The sequence below is a fragment of the Cervus elaphus genome, chromosome 9 (genome assembly GCF_910594005.1).
Source record: "Cervus elaphus chromosome 9, mCerEla1.1, whole genome shotgun sequence".
NCBI classification, from domain to species: domain Eukaryota; kingdom Metazoa; phylum Chordata; class Mammalia; order Artiodactyla; family Cervidae; genus Cervus; species Cervus elaphus.
The window spans coordinates 31,992,520-32,012,009 of record NC_057823.1 but is presented as its reverse complement, the minus strand read 5'-3'; the positions used below and the strand labels follow the sequence as shown (position 1 = coordinate 32,012,009).

Below are 19,490 nucleotides of genomic sequence, written 5' to 3'. Positions count from 1 at the left end.
TTGATTTATGGACCTAAGATTCCAGGTTCCTATGCAGTATTGTTCTTTACAGCATCAGACTTCACTTCCATCACCAGTCACATCCACAACTGGGTGTTGCTTTTGCTTTGGCCTCATCCTTCATTCTTTCTGGAACTATTTCTCCAATATTCTCTAGTAGCATATTGGACACCTACCAACCTGGGGAGTTCATCTCTCAGGGTCATATCTTTTTGCCTTTCATACTGTGTGGGGTTCTCAAGGCAAGAATACTGAAGTGAATAAAATGAAATTTTCCTTTCTAGGTTATCATAAAATATTGAGTATAGTTCCCTGCGCTATATAGGATGGAGAAGGAAATGGCAACCCACTCCAGTATTCTTGCCTGGAGAATCCCATGGACAGAGGAGCCTGGTGGGCTGCTGTCCATAGGGTCGCACAGAGTTGGACATGACTGAAGTGACTTAGCATGCCTGCATGCATTGGAGAAGGAAATGGCAACCCACTCCAGTATTCTTGCCTGGAGCATCCCAGGGACAGAGGAGCCTGGTGGGCTGCCATCTATGGGGTCACACAGAGTCGGACATGGCTAAAGTGACTTAGCAGCAGCAGCTATATAGGAGGTCCTTGTTGGACATACATCTTATGTAAAGTAGTGTGTATATGTTAATCCCAAACTTCTAATTTATCTCCCCATCCCATATCTATTTTTAAAGGGACATGTCTTTGCTAATGTTCTTTGATTGTAACAAAATTATTCACATGTGTAGAAGTTACATTAAATATGTCAATCAAATCAGATGGGTTCTAAGGTTCCCTGAACTGTTACTGGATAAGTTTTTAAGTTTTTGATAATGTGTTGTCATTTTCTTCTTGACATGCTTCTAACACAATTTTGTTTCCTAGGTGTGACTCATTTTGTTACCAGATCCTGGAAACAGAGAGGAAAGCCAAGGAGTTAATAATGTAGTATAAGCCATGAGTTTATTCATACACTGCCTGACTCATCCTCCAAGAATTCCTCTCAAGAGCGATTTATTGCTATTACAGTCAGTGCTAAAGATAAGTTGGGATTTCAGATGCTTTGGTATCCACATAATTTGCTTCTAGCTTTCTCTAATGTTACTTAGTTTTATAGCCAATGGTATTTCTATTTGATTCCACAGTAAATATCAGTTTCACTAAATCATTAGGATTGGGTCCTACAGTTATAAGAATATTGATTTTTATGTAAACCAGCAGAAAATGTTAACAAATCATATAATACGTTTGATAGTTTATTGGGGTTTTTCTGATAGCCACTTTACTTTCTGGCGGGCAGCATAAAGATTGGAGATACTGGGTTAGGGGTGAGTTGAGAGAGCAACTGGGAGGGAAAGAGTGATGATAAATGCCTTGACATTCTTTCACACTAAATAAGAAGTTATATCATATTCACAGTGTTAAAGGATGACAGAAATATTGTGTAGCTTAAATGATTAGTCGGGGGCTTGTGTTCCTAGATTATATGATTTAGTAGCTATGCATTGGGTTTTATTACAAACAATGTTCTTTGAAAAGTCAACCAATAAAGACAGAACACAGAAAAACTGACACTTTTGGCTACAGCTTCTATTTCCTTATGCCTAGTAACTTTAAAAATACAGAAGCACAAGTGTTAAAATGAAGAATTTAATATATATGGGGAGTCCTGAAATAGCCCTACTGTTTTAGAAAATTAAGTTCAGAGTATCTACTATGGGAATTCAATAAAACTATTGGCCTTCGATATAAGATAGACCATAAATCAATGAAGTTTAAATAGTTCTGCTCTCTTGAACACCTGCTTATCTGTCTTGAGAAAATTCTGTAGTGTTTTAACCATCATTTTATGACATTAAAAAGTAATGCTCACTATTGCTGTACTTGGAAAGGCTATTAACGTTAAGGGTATGTCAGCCATTCTATTATAAACCCTGATTTCCAGGAGTTTAATATAACCCAGACATTGCATGTAATAAAACCTAATGCAGGAATCTGAAACTTGGATCATTATTTTCTCTATTTAAAGGCCAACTACCTCACAAGGACTGTCTCTAGCCATGGCAAATATCTTTAAGATAAGTTATAATTTAAAAAATTTACCAAATGCTATTTTTTTCCTTGCTGTGATATTTTCCCTCTAATTTAAGATAAGGGCTCCGAAAGGAAGGCTGTGTGTAAAATAGCTCTTGAATGAAGTTAATCTATGTATTTGCATAAGAGCCCTCATCTCCCCATCCCCAATAGAATTTTATGCCTCTTTCCACAGAGAAGAACCTTTCAGTCCATGAATATGGTTCATCTTCTACACTTGTTATAACAAATACCACAAACTTAGCTGCTTACAACACTGTAAATGTGTTCTCTTAAGGTTCTGGAAGTCGGAAGTCTGAACTCAGCTTCACTGGACTAATGTCAAAAGTGTCAGCAGGGCTGGTTCCTTAGGCGGTTCCGAGGGGAGAACAGGTTTCCTTGCCTTTTTCAGCTCCTAGTTGCTGCCTCTATCCCTTGGCTCATGTTTGACTCTTTTGAGACCCCCATGGACTGTAGCTGGCTAGGCCCCTCTGTCCATTGGATTTCCCAGGACAGAATATTGGAGTGGGTTGCCATTTTCATCTTCAGAGGATCTTCCTGACCCAGGGATCGAACCTGAGTCTCCTGCATTGGCAGGTAGTTTCTTTACTGCAGAACCACCAGGAAGCCCTCAAATATCTGACTTAACACATAAGAATGACTAACCTAGGCCCAGCCTAACCTGGGGAGGAAGGAATATGTTTTGGAGGCATGAAGAAGAAAGATGTGGAGAGACAATTCTATTTCTTGCTCACTGATCACCTTTGATGTTGGGCAGGCTAAGATGTGGTGATCAGCAGCCTTATTTTTATTTTGTTCAGTTGCTAAGTTGTGTCCGACTCTCTGCAACCCCACGGACTGCAGCATGCCAGGTATCTCTGTCCTTCACCATCAAAGTCCTCCTCCAAAAGTGAGAGAGTTCCTTTATGATGGGTGCTGAGTGGCCAGAAGTTATTAAATTTGCAGTGGAAGGAGTATGTGGAGGTAAGTGTTCCTTTACCTTTTGTATTCCTTTCTGCCTCTCTGTTATAGGATCTATTTTCCCAAAGAAATTATGTTGTAAAGAAGATTTAAAAAAAGAAGCTTAGGGTTCCAGACAAACTTGCTGACGTTACCTTGTTAATCCTTGGTGTAGCCAATATACATACATACATATATATATATATATATATATATATATATATGTATATATACACACACATACACACACACACATTTAGAGAACAAAGTGTGTAAGGAGTGTAACAACGTAAGTGTGAAAGGCAAGTGGATCAATTTAGAAAAGTAAGTGTGTACTGGCTTTATTTCTACTTCACGATGATTTAAGTGAGGGTGGTTTTGTTTGTTTTTAAGCAACTGAAAAACCAACCACCCTTTATTGTTGTTTTTTTGACTCAAGTATTTTCTGAAGAATGAATAAGCAATTAAAGAACAAACTTTTGGAGAGCCATCTGGTTGAATGAGGAGATATCTTTGTGGCCCTCTCCATCAGTGGTCTCAGGATCAGCCTCAGGCTTGATGGCTCACCAGTACTCATAAAGGTACTTATACTTACAGTTGTGATGTATTACAGAGAAAAGATTCAGATCAAAATCAGCAAAAGAAAAAAGCTCAGGGGTGAAATCCGGGAGAAACAAGCTTCCAGGTATCCCCTTCCAGTGGAGTTGAACACGGGCATGCTTGATTCTCCCAGCAATGATTTGTGACACATGTGAAGTGTTGCTAAACAGGGAAGCTCACCTTTGTGTCCAGGTATTTTATTGGGGGTCACTCACATAGGCATGTAGCACCTATGTGGTCAGGAAACTAAGATTCCACATCCTGTGTGGCGTGGCCAAAAAAACCCAAAAAACAAAAACAGATATAATCAGGTCTAAGACCTAAGGCAGTCTTCTTTTAGATAAGCTATTTTTGGAGTCATTTTTCTTTTAAAAGCATCTGTATTAATAATTGGCTTTTCCAATGACTCGGCAGTAAAGAAACTGCCTGAAGTGCAGGATATGCAGGAGACATGGGTGGGTTTGATCCTCAGGTCCAGACGATCCCCTGGAGGAGGGCATGTCAACTCACTCCAATATTCTTGCTTGGAGAATCCCATGGACAGAGGAGCCTGGCAGGCTACAGTCCATAGGATCACAAGGAGTCAGACGCAGCTGAGCATGCACACACTTATACCAATCAAAGAATGCATTCCAGTGTCTCCAAGGGGGTTTAAGATTTTCTCTTTTAAAGGGTGCCCCTTCATCAGTAGTTTCTAAGTCCAAGTTCCCCCAAAGCGGCCACTGCAATTCCGAATGATCCAAAAGTTTACCCATTTTCCAAAAAGACACAATATCCTGATCTTCAGTGGTTATACCTATAGGAAGCAGTTTTTGAGAGAGGCAGAGTTTTTTACCAGGTGGAACCCATGTTGCCTTTAGTATCCCTAAACCATCTTAACTATGAGGGGCCCTTTTTCCAACAGCTGTTACCAACCACAGGCAATCACGTTTCTTCTCTTTGGAACAGAGTAAGAAGACTTACTAAGAAGTATCACCAAACAAAATACAGGTATGCACAATAAAGTCAGACAGCGCAGAGCACAGAGAGTGGAGCTCAGATCCAAGAGAGACCCTCGAACTCCCGGATCTGAGAGAAAGCAGTGAATCAGTGGGCTCTGTGAATATTGACACCTAGTTACTCACTGTCCTCAGAATCTTTGGGAGTTTTCCTTGGGTCCTTCTTCTGATACCAGAAACTGTAAAAATCCAGGAATAGCGAAATTAAAACCACTAATCAATAGATAGTACTTAGTAAGAGTTTATTGTCCATATAAGAAGAGTTTGTAAACTGGGAGCTTTCAAAGTCAAAGACTGATCTGAAGCTCAGGGGCTGAAGTAACAGGATGGTTTATAAAGTGAAAATGAGGAAGCTGTTACTCTTTCCAGTGATTGGTTATTACAACCAGGGTTTCCAGATCAGAGGAGATAGGTTAAAAGTGATTTATTGTTTTGTTGTTGTTTTGGTCCCAAAGTCCTGTCCAACTCTTTTGCGACTCCATGGACTCTAGCCTATGGACTGTAGTCTGCCTGGTTCCTTCTGATTGTTCCAGGCAAGAATACCGGAGTGGGTTGCTATTTCCTTCTCCATGCGATCTTCCCCACCTAGGGATCGAACCCATGTATCCTGCATTGGCAGATGCAGGTTCTTTACCACTGAGCCAGCAGGGAGGCCCTAAAAGTGATTACCTCATTTCATTTTTAGGAAGATGACTTAAATTTTTTTTATGATTGTCATTTACGGCATTTATTGTCTTATGTGGCATTTATAAGAAATAACATGTTCATGTAATAAGAGGTTTCACTTAATGGTCATGTAATAAGATATGTTCAGTTTTGTTTACATGGCTTAAATGGTTCTGTCTGCTCAAGGAATTTTCAAGTGCAATCTCCATTTTATGTTTAATTGTAAGAGAAGGTATATGGTCCCTGTTACTCCACGTTAGCCAAAAGAAGAAATGCCTCAATGTTTTAAAGCATGAAAATGCTTCCATTTCAGAAAGTACCACATACGATTCAATGGCATATTTAGCAATCATTCTTTTTCATAATTTACATTCTTTTAACCAATCTAACAATTCCATCTGAGACACGCATTATGTGGAAAGATTTTCTCTCCCTTTAATTAGGAATACAATCCCCTGGAAGATTCAAAGGAGACGTAGAATCAACATTTCTCCCTGTTTAAAAAAAAAGAAAGGGGAAGACAATTTAGGTGATGTAAAATGTTTTACTTAACACTTCACGTCGCGGACAACCTTCTTTTTTCAGAGAATTGCAAGATGAAGAGGAAAGCGGGAAGCTTTAACAGGGTTCTCCAGGTGAGAATATTGGAGTGGGTTGCTATTTCCTTCTCCAGGTTTAACAGGGTAAGGAATACAAAACAGCTAGGAGACAAATAGAAACTATCTGATTGGCTGGGGCCACGCGGTCACGTAGTTGCTTGAAGTGAGAAGGCGCGAAGTTGGCTTGGCGTTGGGGGGTGGCTCACGCCGTAGGCTGCGTGCGTTTTTGGTCACGTGATGCATTTACACGTGTTGCGAAGTGTTTGGTGACGTGGGCCCCGGGGCAGAAGCAGCTCCATCTTGGGCTTAAGACGGTTAGTTCAACAACTGAAGTAGAATTTGCTTATGCTGACCCTCACCTCTTCTCCTCATCCCACCTGGTGCTTTATTGACTTGGACAGCAAAGCTAGAGCAAGCCAGTTGAGCCCTGTCTGTGTGAACGGTGGAAGGACTTGTCTCTGCTCTCTCAACGGAACATGGAAAAAAGTACGTGAAATCTTAAGAATATATTTATCAGGCATGTGAATTGTAATGTTTCGGTTTGGTAAAGGAAGTAAGTGGATTAAACTGTGTTGCTCCTAAAGTAGGCTCTTGGATGGAAGACCCTCTGCTTTGAACTTAGAATTGGCTTGGTTTGGTGGGTAATTCAATCCCTCTGGCTTGTGTTATTATTACAGGATTGGGTTAGTGTGTTACAGTGTAAGCCTAAGGGGTTATGTCTGTGATTGTACCCTAATGTCGAGTTTAGAGTTGTTTGAAGTTCATGGCTTATTTTATTAGAAAAATACCTGGGCTTTGGGAGAGAGCCAGCGGTTCTCAAGTTTCATATATTGTGGTAATGGCCGCGTTTTCTCCCTTGTAAATATCAGCGGCATAGATTTTATTGGTATTCAACAACTTTTCAATCCAGCGAGCCATAGATTCAGCACAGATGTCTGGTTCTTATGACTGTCACGGGAATGTACCTAGTGACATTGCCTCAGCCGGTTACCACGAGCCTTTAATATCACCCCCAAAGGAAACTTAGAACTGCAGTCTGAAGGTCTCCCAGCTACTACTGCATCTGGCTTTCCTTAAGTCCTCTGGGCTTTTCCTTCTCCTCTTGAGGGAATTTGGCACTGGAATAGCTTCCATTCCACACGAGACAGGAAAACACATCGTTTGGATCAAAATAACTTCTTTCTTTTTTCAAGGATTATGATATATTTTTAAAATCACAAACATCTGTCAGCAGCATGAAGCCCGCATGATTTATAAAAGGCATTTCCTTAAGGGCTTTTGTGTATGATGACTTCTTACTGGTCTGACATAATTTAATGTAGGCATCTTTCTGCGTTTATTTACTTTTAAGTTTCAATGTACCGTGTGAAGGCTATTTTTGGCGCCACTGTGAGGAAACTACTCACATGGAATGCATTTCCCAGGAAGACCATGTGTTTTCAGTGATGAATCAAACAAAGCCTTGCCCCTTATGCTAATAGAGAAGAATGCGTCTCCTTCTGTCTCTCTCTTCCTGTCTCTCCACTCCTTGTATCCTGAGCCAGGGAGACAGCTGTTTTCTCCCGCTCGCGGGAGGAGAGGATGAATGCTAAACTGAGGTATCTGGCTGTCTGTCAGAACAATAGGAAACTGCCCACCTGTGGGCTCTTGGCAAGCAGGGCTGGTGAAATGAGTAAGGTTGCTTTCCTACCTCTCCTGACAAGCACACCACTGGCGACGTTTCTCTCTCTCTCGGTTCACAAAGGCTTAGATTTCTCCCCTGAGGCCTGGGGGGGTATTAAGCAGTTTTACTACTGCTTCTAATAAACAGCTTCCTTTAGACAAGGTGGATTTTCTTTGCAGGAGGTGGTTTATGGCCACTTCTCTGCCCCCTTTCCCACACTGGTCCCCTCACCCTCCCTGGAGCACTGGTAACCAGGGTTCTTTCTCCCTGGGTAGTCGCTGCTTTGCATCTGTAAGCGTTTTTCTTGTGCAGCCTCACTTGGCTTCCTAGAGGCAATCTGAAAGCCCCTTCAGCTAATGGCTCATTTAGCAATCAATTTGTCAAATAATGTTCACAGATGTTTTTCTGATGGAGCAGCATGCAGTGCAGGTAATGACTGAGTGAGTGATCATTTATGATAGGTGACAGGATCAAGGCATTGCTTTGCCAGGCGGCTCGGGAGTTAGGGGTTACTGGTCACCTTGAGAGAGAACATACTCCTTTTAAACACATTAAACCAGCCCTGCGATTCCGTTACCACTGAATCATGGGCTTGCAGCTGAAGTATTTCCTTCTATCCACAGCTGGAAGAGTCACACCAATGTGAGACCTAAAGGAATAGAAAAGCAGTGTCTCTCTTAACTTGGTGCTTCCTGGTTTTTGAGCTTTGACCATAATGCTGGGGCTGGGAACATAAAAAGAGCAGAAAAATATTACACACATAATAATATCATAGTGGTTTGCAACTGTCTTCATACCTGTGGACATTTTCCAGCCTCAAACACAATTCAGAGTCAGTCAAGAGAAACACTTATTTTACCAGAAATGTGGAAAACTTTGTAGCTATTAATGTGGAATGATCTGTCAAAGTTCTAGAATATTGGAATCCAACTACTAAAGCCAGGACAGAACTGCTGAGCTGAGCAGTCTTAAGATTCCCACAGCTGCGCTGGCTATGCTTTCTTTCATGGTCCTGAATTGTTTCCATTACCCTGAAAAGGGTTATAAAACCTACAATCAATTTAGTTTCTGGGGCATTGTGTTTTGAATACCGTTTAATAGGGTGTGACAAAAACACATAATTTCTCCACATGTTCTTACGTTGCAAGCAGATCTTCCGTGGTGCTCGGCAGTGCACCAAATCATGTGAAGAGCACCGGAAGCTTTGGGATTAGAAATAAAGGAAGAGCAGCAGATAGCCAGAATGTTAACTGTGTGAGGAGAATTTTAAATTTACTAGTTGACCACAACACCATCAGCAAAATCTTTATCCTCTACTTTCAACTGAGCTCGGTGCTAGCCGGGAGATAAACAAATTTAATTATTTCATACATGAAAAAGAGAATCATGTTTCAGAATGCACAAGATGAGCTTGAACACAGATGGACAGAATACATTTAATAAGAACATTAATAAGGAGAGATTGGTTGAATCTGATCTGTAGCTGTGGATGTTGGAGGATAAGGATTTCTATTCCTTTTGATGAGCAGGAACTGAACTGCTCTTCCAACTTGATGCCCCAAACGTTTGTTTTTTCCTTCCTTCTCAAATGAGCAGGCTCATTTATTTTAATGAGAGTTTTTGACTAAGGAGAGAGACCAGTGTGTAGCTCTGTCACTGCTCCTAATCCGTTTCGGCACTGAGTGTCTAGATGTCTCTCTTTTATGGTTGTGCTGTCTTCTTACACTGCATCAGGTTACTGAGGAACAGGATCTGTTGGTGCTTATTAAAATTGCTAAATTTACATACTCCGGAAATTGCATTATTGGGCATATGTGTGATGTGGATATTTTAGGTAACTTAACAGCATACAGGAACACACGTTGTTCAGCTGTAATAGACAACTTACGGGAACAGATGAGCCAAAAAATTGTCAGAGTGTTCCTCAGTGGCACCAGCCCCACATTACTCTGTTTCAGAGCAGGTATAGGTTTGTATATTTTGAGCTGCCTATGGAGATCTTTCTCCTACAGGGCAAGAAATACTCTGTTGTTCTAGCTTTACTTGACCTCTGTGTCTGGGAATCTGGGTTGGTGGAAGTTTTTAATAGCCTTAGCTGTTCAAGTTTTGTTTGGAAATTCAGCTAGGTTGTGTGAAAAGCTTTTCTAGGCAAATTGATTTACCATTTACAGAACATTGTATTAGCACTTTATAGATACAATTTATGCCTCAAAAGAGGTATATGTGTTAGATGTTACTGTCTTGTTTATAAGTGAAGAATCTGAATGTTAAGAGAGATTTTTAAAAATTGCCAGCACAAGCTGTGATATGAACTGAACTCTTAATCCAAAATTCATGCTGTCATAGGCTTTCATTAAAAATATGTTGCCAAAATTTCAAGCAATCCAAAAATGTCAAAGAGAGTTAAACTTGGTTCATGCTAATGCAAGTTGTGAATGTTTTCGATCATTTCACCATACATATATACACCTATACTGTGGGTCTGAAATTTCATATAAATAAGATCATAGTAAACTTTGTAACTTGTTTTTAAGAAGTAATATGGATATATTTTCAGTAAATTTCTATGCCATTATTTAAAAGGCTATGTAATATTAATGGATATATCAACCAAATTGATATAACCAGTTCCATATTGATGGGTATGTAAGTTTCACTATTAAATATAATGTTATAATTTTTGTGCATACCTCTTCCCTTTTTCAGTTATGTTTTAACATCTCTCTCTCTCTCTTTTTAAAATTTCTTTTTTTTTTTCTTTCTTTATTAAATGAGAGAATTTTTTTTTTCTTTTTAGAATTTCTGTTTGGGTTGAAGATGACGTGCATTTAACTGTTGAGGTAGGTTATAAATATATACTTAATGAAGATCATAGGCTCTGGAATCAGTTTGCCTGGGTCTGAATTTCAGTTCCTCTACTTAATCTTAATTTTTAAAATCAGGAGGATAATAAAAAAGAAACTACTATTTGAAGTTTGTTGTGAAAATGAAATGACATGAGTGGGTAATGTAGTGTCCAGTGTGTGAATACATAGTATGAAGTGGTTCATTACTGATAGCTCTGTTGTTGTTGTTATTACTGGATATATTTTGGAAAGCTATTTCCTAGAAAAGATTTATCAATTTGTATTCCCACCAACAGTCTAAGACTGCCCATATCACCTCTTTCCTCCTTCCTGAAAAAAAAAAAAAATGAAACAAACTCTGGCAAATTGCATTCCTGGGATAAACTTTCCTAGCTCAGGCTTATTACAGTGCTGAATCTAATTTGCTAATACTAAGGCTTTTAATGTCTTTGTTCGTGAGGCAGTTTGGTTTGTAGTTTCCTTTCCTCGAAATGTCTTTGATTTTGGTATCAAGCTAGTACTGGCACATTCTTGTGTGATTTTCTGGAAGATTGGTATGTCACTTGTAATGTTTCTTCCGTAAATGTTTGGTAGAACTCACCACACCAGTGAAGCCAACTTAGGGAGTTTTCTTTGTGAAAAGGCTTAAATTTAATAGATATAGAAATACTCATATTTTCAATTACTTCAGGGTCAGTTTTGATAAGTTGCTTTTTCAAGGACTTACTCAAATTAGCACTTACTATAATTTTTTCCTTTTAAAATATGCTGGATCTTATGATACATTTTTCAGTCCAGACATTGATATTTTGTGTCTTCTTTTAGTTTCTTCATCAGTTTTTCTAGAGGACTATCATTTTATTAATCATTTTAAAGAACCAATTTTATCTTTGTTGATTTTTCTCTATTTCAGTGATTTCTGCTCTTTATCTTTGTTCTTCTGCTTACATTAGGTTTAATTTGCTATGTTTCTGTGTTAAGGTAGCATAGTATTTTAAATTTTTATTCTTTTTAAAATGATAGATTTTACTCAATGCTCTATTTCATTGTATCCCACAAATTGATGTATAATATTTTCGTTACTTATTTCAAGATATATGCTAATTTCCTTTGTGATTTCTTTACTGACCCATTGGTTATTTAGAGATATGTTCCTTAATTTCTAAATATTTGGAACTTTTCTAGAAATCGTATTGCTACTGTTACTTTCTAACTTACCTCCATTGTTGTTGATCATATTTGATAAGCCTTCAAATGATGTTTATTGGACTTGTTATGCACAGCATATGGTTTGATCTAGTGAATCCATAGTTTGCACTTGAAAAGAATGTTGGGTATAGTGTTACCTCAGTGTCAGTTAAGTAAATGGTTGGTAGTGTTGTTCACATCTTTTATATCTTCTGTACTCTTGTTAAAAATTTTTATTTTGGGCTGCAGTTGGTCTTTGCTGCTGTGCGGGGGCTTTCTTTAGTTGTGGCGCGTGGAGCTACTGGCTAGTTGTGCGTTGGCTTCTCATTGCAGTGGCTTCTCTTGTTGCAGAGCACGGGCTGTAGGGCACGTGGGGTCAGTAGTTGTGGCACATGGGCCTAGTTGCCTCTTGGCATGTGGGATCGTCCTGGACCTTGGGTTGAACCTGTGTACCCTGCATTGGCAGGTGGATTCGTAACACCAGCGAAGACCTTTAGAGCAGTTTTAGAATCACAAAAAAATTGAGAGACTTTCCATGAAGTACATGCCCCATATAGTAACAGCGTCCCCAGCTATGAATATTCTGCATAAAAATAGCACGTTTGTTGCAGGTAATAAGCCTATAGTGGCACATCACTATCTCCCAGAGTTTATAGTGTACATTACGGTTCATTTCTGGTGTTGTAAATTCTTTGGGCTTCTGCAAATGTATAATGCCATGTGTCCACCATTATAGTATCATGCAGAATAGTTTCACTGCCTTCAAAATCCTCTATACCTATTCATCCTTTCCCTAACCCCCAGGCCCCAGCAACCACTGAACATTCTACTGTTGCATAGTTTTGCCTTTTCCAGAATGTCATATCATTGGAATCATACAGTATGTAGCCTTTTTGAATTGCCTTTTTAAAATGATACCATTCGTTTAAGGCTTCCCTGTTGGTTCAGATGGTTAAGAATCTGTCTGCAGTGTAGGAGATGTGGCATTGATCTCGGGGTTGGGAAGATGCCCTGGAGAAGGGAATGGCTACCTATTCCAGTATTCTTGCCTGGATACTTCATTTAAGATTCTTCCAGGTGTTTTCCTGGCTTGATAGTTCATTTTTTAAAAAAGAGATGAGTAATTCTCTATTATCTGGATGTACTGCAGTTTGTTTATCTATCTACCAAAGAGAATCTTGATCTCTTCCAAATTTAGGAAATTATAACTAAAGCTGATGTAAACATTCATGGACAGGCTATGGTATGGACATAAGTTTCCATGTCATTTGCATAAATATCAAGAAGTATGGTTGCTGGATCATATAGCATAAATATGACAATATTTAGTTTTGTAAGAAACCACCAAACTCTCTTCCACACTGTCCATTTTGCATTTCCACCAGCAATGAATGAGAATTCCTGTAGTTCCATATCCTTCTGAGTATTTGATGGTGTCAGTGTTTTCAATTTTGGCAATTCTAATAGGCAGAAAGTGATATATCATTGTTCTTTTAATATCCACTTACCTCGTGGCATATGATGTGGAACGTCTTTTCATATGCTTATTTGTCATCTGTATGTCTTCTTTGATGAGAGATCTGTTAAGGTTTTGGTTGATTTTTAAATTTCTTTTTTATTGTTTTAAGGGTTCTTTGTATATTTTGAATGACAGTCCTGTATCAGTTCGTGTCCTTCGCAAAATACTTTCCTCTAATATATGTCTTGACTTTTCATTCTCTTGACATTTTCTTTTTCTTTTTTTTTTGGCTGCACAGCTTAGTCTTTTACTTCCCTTACCAGGGATTGAACCTGGGCCCTCAGCTGTGAGAGTGCAGAGTCCTAATCACTGGATTGCCGGGGAATTGCCTTGACATTGTCTTTTGCAAAGCTTATTAACTTTCTTTCATGGATCATGTTTTTGGTGTTGTATATAAAGTGTCATCACCATACCCAAGGTCATCTAGATTTTCTCTCTCATGTTATCTTCTAGAAACTTTGTAGGTTTACTTGTTACATGTAGACCTCTGATCCAGTTTGTGTTCATTTTTGTGATATGTTTAAGATCTGTGTCTACACTGATTGTTTTTTTTTTGACACATATATGTTCCGTTGGTCCAGCGTTGTTTGTTAAGGTTATCTTTCCTGCATTGTAGTGCCTTTGATCCTTGGTCAAGGAATAGTTGACTATATTTTCGTGGGGTTTCTGTCCTATTCCATTGGTCTGTTTGTCTGTTCTTTTGCCAGTACCACGTTGTCTCGAATACTGCAGCTTTATAGTAAGTGTTGGGTATTGTGGATCTTTTGCCTCTCCATGTAAACTTCAGAAATTGTTGCTATCCATAAAATAACTTGATAGAATTTTGATTTAGATTGCATTGAATCTATATATCATGGGCTTACCTGGTGGCTCAGATGGTAAAGAATCTGCTTGCAATGTGGGAGACCTGGGTTTGATCCCTGGGTTGGGCAGATCTCCTGGAGGAGGGAATGGCAACCTGCTCTAGTATTCTTGCCTGAAGAATTTCATGGACAGAAGAGCCGGGTGAGCTACAGTCCTTGGGATTGCAAAGAGTTGGACATGCTGAGTGACTCTTTATTTCTGTATATCAAGTTATGAAGAATTGACATCTTCACAATTTTGAATCTTCCTATTTTGGGGATCTCATGATATTCCTTTTCATAAAATGGAATATCTCTCTACCTACTCAATTCTATTTCTCATGTGAGGATTGTGTAATTTTTTTCATATAAATTTTATACATATATTGTTAGATTTATACCTAAAGCTTTCATTTTGGGGGGGAGCTGCAAATGGAAACAGTATTACATTTTTAATTTTAAATTCTACTTGGTCATTACTGGTATGCAGGAAAATTAATATTTGTATATTAGCTTTTTATCCCCAGACTTTACTGTAATCACTTATCAGTTCCAAAAGGGTTTTGTTTTGATTTTTGGTTGTTTCTTTGGGATTTTCTACATTTATGACTATGTAATCTGTAAATACAGTTTTGTTTCTTCCTTCTTTATATATATAATGTATTTATATATACTATATACACGCCTTTTAGTTGCTTTTCTTGTCTTTTATTTATTTTTGGTTGTGCTGGATCTTCATTGCTGTGCAGGCTCTTCTCTAGTTGCGATGCATGGGATTCTCACTGCAGCGGCTTCTCCTGTTGCAGGGCAGTCTCTCGAGAGTGCATCGACTTCCGTGGTTTGGCTCATGGGCCCACTATTGTGGCTCCTAGGCTCTAGAGCACAGGCTCGATAGTCGTGGCACATGGGCGTAGTTGCTCCATGGCACGTGGCATCTTCTTAGATCAGAGATCAAACCCCTGTCGGCTGCATCGGTAGGTGGATTCTTTACCACTGCACCACCAGGGAAACCTTTTCTTGTCATATTTCATTACGTAAGACCTCTAGTAAAATGTTGAAAAGGAGTAATAAGATGGATATCCTTGCCTTTGTCCTAATAAAAATGGAAAAACTCCTGTTTTTCTTAACTTTAGGTATGATATTAGCTATAGGTTTTTTGTAGATATTCTTGATCAGGTTGAGGAAGTCATTTCCTATTGCTAGCTTGCTGAGGATTTTTATGAGTGTGTGTGGATTTTGTGAAACGCTTTTTCTGCATCTATTATCATGTAATTTTTCTTCTTTAACCTATTGATGTGAGGATTATATTGATATATTTTTAAAATTTTGAACCAGGTTTGGATACATGGGATAAAACTCACTTGGTTATGGGTATATGATTCTTTTTACACCTTGTTGGATTCAGTTTAGTAAAATTTTTTGAGGATCTTTAAGGGTATGGTCATGAGAGTTACTGGTCTGCAGTTTTTTTTTTTTTTTTCTTAATTGTCTTTGTTTGGTCTGGTGTTAGAATAATTTTGGCCTCATAGAATAAGTTAGGACGTATTCTCTCTGACATTCTGAAAGAAATTGTAGAGAAGTGATATTATTTTTTCCTTAATTATTTGGTAGAATTCATCTGGGCCTCATGCTTTCTGTTTTGGAAGGTTATTATTCAGTCTCTGTAACAGATGTAAGCCTATTCACATTATTTATTTATCCTTGTGTCCATTTGGGAAGATTGCATCTTTCAAGGAATAAGTCCATTTCATCTAGGTTATCAAATTTGTAGACACAGTTGTTCATATTCCTTTGTCTTTTAATGTCAGTGGGATCTATAGTGATGTCACTTCTTTCATTTCTATTAGAATTTGTGTCATCTCTCTTTTTTCTTAATTAACTTGGCTGAAGGCTTATCAATTCTATTGATCTTTTCAAAGAAAATTATTTCTTCTGCTTACCTTGAATTTAATTTTCTCTTCTTTTGCTAGTTTCCTAAAATAAAAGCTTAGATTATTGATTTTAGACATATCTTCTTTTCAAATATATGCACTCAATGCTATAAAATTGCCACTAAGCACTACTTTTGCCACATCTCACAAATTTTGATAATTAAAAACTTTTCATATTTAGTGTTTAAAACTTAAGATTTCATCATTGACCAGTTGTGTTATTTAGAAATATGTCGCTTAATCTCTAGGTATTTGGGGATTTTCCTGATGTCTTTTATTGATTTATAGTTTAATTCCATTGTGCTCTGAGAAAAGGCATAGAATAATTTATATTCTTTTAAAGTTGTTGTGATGTGTTTTATGGCCTAGAATGTGATCTCTGTTAGTGAGTATTCCATGTGAGCTTGAGAAAAAGGCATATTATGCTGATTCTAGAAGGAGTGGTGTTATATAGATGTCAGTCATATCCAGTTGATTGATATCTTCTTTAAGTTCAACTATGTTCTTATTAATTTTCTACCTGCTGTAGCTGTCCATTTCTGAGTGATGTTTAAGTCTCCAACTATCATAGTGAGCTAATTTATTTTTCCTTGCAGGTCTGTCAGTTTTTGCCTTATATAGTTTGATGCTGTTGCCAGACACATACACATCAAGAACTGTATATTCTTAGAGAATTGACCCTTTTATCATTATGGAATGCCCTCTTTATCCCTGATAAGTTTCCTTACTCTGAAGTCTGCTGTGTCTGAAATTAATATAGCTATTCCTACTTTCTCTCAATTAGTATTAACATAGTTTTTGTGGTTTAGTTGCTAAGTCATTCCACAAAAAGAGTCGAACTCTTTTGTGACCCTGTGGACTGTAGTCTGCCAGACTGCTTTGTCCGTAGGATATCCCAGGCAAGAATACTGGAGTGGGTTGCCATTTCCTTCTCCAGGGACTCTTCCCAACCCAGGGGGTTGAATCTCTGTCTCCTGCATTGGCACACAGACTCTTTACTGCTGAGGACCAGGGGAGCCGTATTAACATGGTGTGTATAAGTATAGATTTTTGTTGTTGCTGTTCCCTACCCCTTTACTTTTAACCTATATATGTGTTTTTAAATGGATTCCTTGTAGATAACGTATAATTAGGTCTTATTTTTTATCCACTCTGACAGTCCCAATACAATTGTAATACCAATACAGTTAATTGGTGTTTGTACCGTTGATATTTAAGTGATTATGAATATTATTCTGTGATGTGCGAACTGAAAGGAACACTTGTTAATAGGTTTTTAGTAATGTGGTGGTAAGGTGTGGAGGTAAGAGAAGCATTTGTTCATCTTAAGATTATATCTCAGGTTTTTAGTGAGCCAGTGGCCCTGGGATGTGAACTTCCTAAGTGCTTATCAGTTTTTTTCCCCAGCCTTAAGTGGGCCCAAATGACCGAGGGGCTCTGAAATCCAGGATTTCCCTTCCCTCCTGTGGAAAAGCTAGGGCTGGCTGAACTGGAATATTTCCTTCCTCCACGTTGGTTAGGCACTGCTAAGGTAGTTTATGGTGAGGAGGGCTAGTGTGGTTAAAAATTAGAGAATGCTCTGGCATATTTCAAAATGACTGCTTTCTCCCTTCCCATGCCAGGAGCCTAAGAGGACTTTCTCTTCAATATTTACTGTGGAAACCTGGTGGAATTACAGGAAGTAATTAAAGTAAGAGTGTGAGAGCTTCCCTTCCTCATTTCTTCTCTGGAGTTTTTACTCTTCAGCCTTGTCTGCACTGAGCGTTTGGCAGTTCCTGTGTTAAAGTTCAGTTTTGACTGTCCTGGCACTGGACCTCATGGAGGTTTCTGTTTGTGGGTTTCAGCTTTAGTAAGTTAATGCTTCTCTGTAACCACCTGTTTGTCTCTCCAGTGTTGGGGACAGCAGTCTGCCCTGTGACTTGACCTCCCAAGGAGATCTGAGAAGAGTTGTTGATTTTTCAGTTTGTTCAGTTTTTAACTTGTTAGGATGCAGTAGAGATTTGTAAGTTCCTTATATGCTAGCCTGGAAAATGGAAGTCCTCTAATTGGCTATTTTATTTAGCAATTTTTAGTCATATTTTCCTTTCTCTTAATGCTTATTTTTTTTAATTATATGCTGGAAATTATAATTGTACGTTGTAGGGGGAATGTTGAATTTTGTTCATGAAGGCAGTGATATTCCAGCATATCCTCTTGATCTTGTCAGGGTTTGTTTTTTTGAGTCACTTGTGTGGGAATGTTTTGGTTTTGTTCTTAATCCTAGGTCATGGTCCTACTCTAGTCTGTCAGCATTATTACTAATGTATGATCTTTTGTGGTCTCTTATGAATGCCTGAAGTGGTCAAGAAGATAATTCTCTTATGGATTGGCTGAAATTTAAACATGATCTTGTAGTCATCTCAGTTAGACTGTTCTGCTTGGGTTCCACTTCTTGTTTCACAGTCCCGAGAAGGATTCAAAACAGGAAGGAAAGGTAACAGGGGGCTCACCTCACATGTTTTTCTTTTGTCCATGATCTGTTTTGTGTTGCCTGTTGTTGAATACCTAAAAACAGTGACTTCATAAGTTTTGTCTGGTTTTAGAGTTCACAGTGGGAGAGCATGGTTGATACTTTTCACTTTTGTCTTTCTTTCTTTTTTTTTTCATTTATTTTTATTAGTTGGAGGCTAGAAACTGGAGCCCATTATACAGAGTGAAGTAAGCCAGAAAGATAAGCACCAATCACTTTTGTCTTTCCTGGATGAAGTCCAACACCCTCTTTTACTGATGTTAAGCTTTACTATGTTTTAATATCTTATGAAGACACTCTGTCTCTTTTCTCAGAACATTATCTTTAACTTTGCTTTAATTGTTTGTAGATATTCTCTCATAAGTACATAGGTAACTTTGCCAAGAAATAATTTTGTTGAGATTTTGATTGTGATTGCATTACATTTGGCTTTAATGTAGGGAGAATTTACATTTTTTTCAACATATGTTTCTTCAGTAGCAAGAGTTTATATCTTTACATTAAATCAGTTTCCCTTAATATTTCTCACTTTTAGTAATTATGCAAACATTAATAGCTTTTATACATTTAAGAAAAATACATTGTTGCTGTTGTGATTTTCTTGTTTTATATTATAAATCTCCATTATTTATATGAAATAAGCTGATTAAAAAATTATTAACTTTAACCAGTCTTTGAAGTCTCATTCTCTTCTAGTTTTCTAGTTGATCATTTTGTGTTTTCTATCTATGCCATCTAGATACAAGCAATTATATTTTTTACTCTACCTTTCAGATGTATAATCTTAATTATTTATGTTGTCATTATAGTACTTCCAGAATATTGTAATCTAAAAGCATTTTTCTTATCATCAAATTTAATGGTGTTTCAAAATTTAGTGTCATGTCCCAGAAATAAACCCATGTACCTATGGTCATTTAACCTATGACAAAGCAGGTAAGAATGTATAATGGAGAGAAGACCGTCTCTTCAATAAATGTTGCTGGGGAAACTGGATAGCTACATGTAAAAGACTGAGATTAGAATATTTCCTCATACCATATACAAAAATAAAGTAAAAATAGTTTAAAGACCTAAATATAAGACCTAAAACCAC

General features: G+C 37.9%; 1 long non-coding RNA gene across 2 annotated transcripts in view; it reads left to right on the top strand.

Moving 5' to 3' along the window:
• LOC122699836 overlaps positions 1–19,213 on the top strand; it is a 74,882-nt gene extending 55,669 nt beyond the window's left edge. For both annotated transcript variants that reach the window (XR_006342689.1, XR_006342688.1), the window contains 4 exons: positions 886–3,057; positions 5,883–5,932; positions 10,357–10,399; positions 18,545–19,213. This is a non-coding gene — a long non-coding RNA (uncharacterized LOC122699836). The remainder of the gene's footprint in view (positions 1–885; positions 3,058–5,882; positions 5,933–10,356; positions 10,400–18,544) is intronic.
• The last annotated feature ends 277 nt before the right edge of the window (positions 19,214–19,490 follow it).